We start from the raw sequence: 5,285 nt of genomic DNA, 5'->3' as shown, positions 1-5,285 counted from the left end.
GTGTTTGTTTTTTGTAGGGGTCGCACAGTGTCACGACCGTGGCCAAAAATGGTAAAAACTAAATACTTCGTTGAACAAATTCATTGATGGGGAATGATAGAAAACACATTAATTAAGAAGAATCTGAATTTTGGTACTGATACGTGAAGTAGTTTTTGCTATATGAGGATATAAATCCGACAATTTTAGTTAATACGTATTTTTGTGTTTTTTTTTTTTTCTAAAATTAATAAATTATATTATGCGTTAATATTTAAAATTTAAAAGTAACGGTCGCTGCAAAAATGGTTCCTAAGTCCTCTTGGGATGTAATAAACTTGGCTACACCTTTGTTTGCATGTAAATATTAATCATATGGTGTTTACATTTACCTAAACATGTATTACTAAGTTTATTAATTTTCTGAAGCAAATTTTAAATTGAGTGGAGTGGGAAAAAAATTGTATAAAAGTGTATATCGATATTTTTTGCTGTATGAGTAGTAAAAAGTGAGTACTTCAAATATATAAAGGTCCCAGCTGCAGAGGTTTGCAGACGAATGTGTCACTTCTCTTTTTCAGCGACCACCTCACTGAGAGGATACCCCCTTTTTTAACAAATCGTTTTGCGGTGTTGGCTATAGCCCGAAAATGAATGAACCGATCATCATATATTTTTGTGGGCTTATTAAGTACCTAATAGTCTTGCTTTAAAACGAGAGAATTTTTAAAAATATAAATTTTTTAAAAAATTGTGAACAGCGAAAATCAAAATTCGATTTTTTACAAAAAATTGACCGTTTCTTGACCACTAATCGGTCAAAAAATTTTTTAAAGGAAATTTCTCATATATAAAGACAAGAGTTTGATATATTCAATATGCTCACAAACAATATGAAGACTAAACACCAAATTTCAGTCATATCGGGTGGATATTGAGGCCACAACACTCAAAACACCGAAAATGAGGAGGCACGGTTCTATGGGGGCTATAGGAAGACGAGGACCTATACCGACATATTTCTGGTGGAAGGTTATAAGTCCCCCAACGGAGACTTAATACCAATTTTCAGCCGTTACGGTGTGATAATCAGGCTAAAACCTCCAAAATACCGAAAATCGGGAGGTACCGTCCTATGGGGGCTATATGAAGGCGTGGACCTATGCAGACAAATTTCATGGTGAAGGTATAATGCCCCCTGCGAAGACTAAATACCAAATTTCAGCAATTTCGGTGCAATAATGAGGCTAAAATCTTCAAAATACCGATAATCGGGAGGTACCGTTATATCGGAGCTATATCAAAACGTGGACCTAAGCCCACAATTCTCTGTTGGAATGTTTGATATCTCTGCCGAAGACTAACCACAAAATTTGAATACTTTCGGTTGGTCATTGTGTCTTAAACATTCAAAATACCGAAAATCGGGAGGTACGGTTCTATGGGGGCTATATCAAAACGTGGACCGACCAACCCAAATGTTTGTCCTGAAGATTGTATGTCAATAATAGGTACGTGTACCAAAATTGATGCACCTACGACAACTCCTTCTATTTTTGGCCACAGTTAATATGAACTCGCGACATAGTGGGTCGCCCTTTCACTCAATATGTTCTGTGTAGGGATACGTAAAACCGATTTCGGTTAATCGATTAATCGGTAATTAGCCGTAAAATCTCTAAAAATCGTAGTCGAAAACCGTATAACCGATTATTCTTAATCGACTTTCGAAAGTCGGAGTCAACTATTATTCGTAGTCGACCATTAGTCGTAGTCTATTTTTATTCGTAGTCGACTATTAATCGTGGACGACTATTGGTCGTAGTTGACTATTGGGTGTGCTAAAACCGCGTAATGGACGGTGCTTTTTTGTACAAATGTACATCACAGATTGCATCAACGAAAATGGTCGATTATATTCGATTATGATCGGTTTTCCGCAGTTAACGAATAATCGAAAAACGACTTTAAGTACACTCTCAAATAATCGACTAACCGAAAATCGAGTTTTAAGTTTTTCACGAAAACCGTATAATCGAAAAACCGATTATTGCATTTCACTGCGTATCCCTACTTCTGTGTTCACTTAATTGCATTTTGTTTTGGGGTAAATTGCAAGATTTTGTTGATTTTTGTATATGAGGATGTAGATCCGGCCAAGATTACCCACATATTATCTTTTACCATCATAAATAGTTCAAAAATGCGATTCTAAAACTTGAGTACCTCGTCAACTGACTCAATTCTCACACATTGAGAGAATTTGACTGAGAGGATTTCTTTGTCTATTTATTCATTAGTCTATGGTGGTGTCTTATGACACGCTGTTCGGACTCGGCGATAAACACTAGGTCCCATACCATTAAGGATCGGGGTGTATATATTATGTACATAGTTGCAGCTATAGTCGTTGAAATTATTGAAAAAAATGGAGATAAGTTCTGTTAGGCGAAATTGGCTCACGAACGGTCCAATTCTGCAAATGTTATACGTAGTACTATTTGCCAGGGATAATAACTCAGTATAACAAGTGTTGAAAACCACAGATATGATTTTTAGAAACCTAAAAGTGGTAAAATCCTAAATTGACGTAAGTAACATTACAGGATTTTCTTTTCATTACACTATGCAACACTGAAAATGCAAACAACTTCTAGTATGCATTTTTTGAAAGTACATATCTAGACTACAAAAACCCTAGTAGGGTTTTGTCCTGTCAGATCCAGTTCGGATTTTATGGCCTCATCTAAACCGGGCTAAATCTACACTTTTTGCATTTATCAGGCCTTTATCTCAGAAACGAATAAGAATTTGGCCTTGCTGTCTTTAGCAATATTGTAGCCCTAAGCTAGTAGAACTTATCTTTTGACAAAACCACATAAGAAAAACTCCATCTAGGGCATCAAAATCTATAAAATATAGAAAATTTTACATAATTGCTGAAATTCTGGACAGTATCAGCTAAACTATTGGGAATTGAACCAAGTAACCTTTTGCAAAAATCTTCCAAATAAAGTTCTCAACAATTCTTCAGAACATTCTGAAACTCTAAAATGCTTACTTCATGCTGTTTCAGCGGTATTTTGCATCATATCTTTTACAACACGTATTTCAAACACAGTTCACACCAACAGTTCATTCTCGCATTTCGGATTTCACTACATTATTGACATTTTTTTAAATCGTCGTTGAAAAATGTGCTGAAAACAACGGCATAGAGGCATTTTACAGCAATGACATGATCTGAAGAGTTATGTATTACATTCCAGGGAATATTTTTCTAAAAAAAATATTCAGAAAAATTTAACGGTTTTGGAGATACGGTGCGAAATGTATAAAAATTGTGGGATTTTTGCATATATTTTGAAATTTGATGCAATAACTGTAGATTTTCGAGTTCATTATTTCTCCAAATATGTTATTCTTGTCCTTATCTACAAATTTGCTTCAGAGGGCAGAAGAAGATTCGCGTTGGTTTCAGAGATATAGCCCCGAATTTCTTTAAAAACTCAACATTTAACCATGTTTAGATGGGGCCATAAAATCCGAGCTGGATCTGACACAACAAAACCCAACTAGGGTTTCTTGTCCTTTGGGTCTGTACTTTCAAAAAATCCTAAAAGCCTTAAAAATGTTGCACAGTGTTATTGGACTGAGATAGAACAAATTGGGTATCGTATACCAAAAATGTTGTAAATAGGAACGACTGAAAGTATATTCTGAATTTTAGCCGATGTATTTATTATCCTCTTTATGTGGATTTTCTTCTACACATGTGAATCATAAGTGCTAATAGCTGCCCTGTAGTAAGCATGGGGTCATGTGTCGACATGTCACCACTCTGTCTACTATTATGGTGACAAAGTCAACACTTTGTAAACATGTTGTCAAATATTGATACTTTTACCTTAATAAGAAGAAGCATTGTTTATATTGACAGCTGATAGCCCAACGAAGCATCTTCTTATTTTTTCTTAATTTTCTTAATCGTTTGGTGTAAAATGATTTTGGAGGTTCGTGAAAAAAGTGTTTTTGTGAAAAATCAATAAAATATCGTGAATTTAACGAGCGATTAAACTTAAGGTATATCATTTTAATAACAACAAGTATGAGTAAAGAAATGATAAAAGACAAGTGAACAAAATATAAAATTCTATATCAAAATACAAATGTTGAGGTGGCTGACAACATTAGTGGTAAAACTTCGGCAATTAGACATTTTGTGGAATCTTTAGAGAAGATTGTGGAGCCTGGCGAATATAATGTCCCGTCTCCCTGGGAATGCTGAACGGAACTTACATCTGATATTTGGACACGACATAATAATTAGTTACAATGTTGCGAGATTTTTCCAATATTTATAGAACTGCAGTAGGTAAGCAAATTTTTAGGACATTTTATTTATGTTTATTTATACAGATTTATTCTTTTCAATTCCTAGAAGTTATATCAACATTCAGCGAATCGCCTGATAAAATGTATGTACTGCAGAAGAAGAAATATTTTAAGTAGACAAGTTGCACCAAGTCTTATTGCCAGCAGAAGAAGAAATATTTTAAGCAGACAAGTTGCACCAAGTCTTATTGCCAAGTAAATAAAAAATGCAATGATATTTCTGACAATAAAAACGATTTTTTTATTATTTAAATGTTAAAATGTTTAGGCAGCCTTCAAAACATTGACTTTATTTACTAATTTTGTGCTTATGTGGACTGTAATACGTAATTTGTATTTTTTAGCATTTTCAATACTATATGTCTTTTATTTAATAAAATATACAATTTAAACAAAGGTGTATGTTCTTCATCTTAATAAAGGTAGCATATAGTTTTTTAATCTATAAAAAGTTCAAAATAGGAAAAAACTTGGTATTGAAAATCTGGTACCAATGTCTCCATATGACCCTTTATGAACTATTGACTCACTGCTTTCAATGTCTATACTGACTCACTACCTCCAATGTATATACTGACTTACTACCTCCTATGTCTACACTGACTCACTACATCCAATGTCAACACATGGTCTCTCAGCAACTACTGACTCACTACTGACATACTAGTTCCAATGTCACTACTGACTTTCGAATGACACGTTCATACAAAATGTCTATAGGAAATTACATGAGTTGTCTATAGTTTGTCAGTAGTACTGTTGACAGGGTGATTAACCTTTTTAAATTTTTAGAATAGGGTCAATAAATAATCAAATTACAAAAATAAATATATAAAAATGTCTCTAAAATATATTAAATGAAAATGGGCATCTCAGTTGCAAATGTTCTGGGCAGCACTGGATATCTCAAA

This window comes from Musca autumnalis, unplaced genomic scaffold (genome assembly GCF_047663935.1).
Source record: "Musca autumnalis isolate F117 unplaced genomic scaffold, ASM4766393v1 scaffold_1, whole genome shotgun sequence".
NCBI lineage: Eukaryota > Metazoa > Arthropoda > Insecta > Diptera > Muscidae > Musca > Musca autumnalis.
This window is presented reverse-complemented; position numbering follows the sequence as displayed.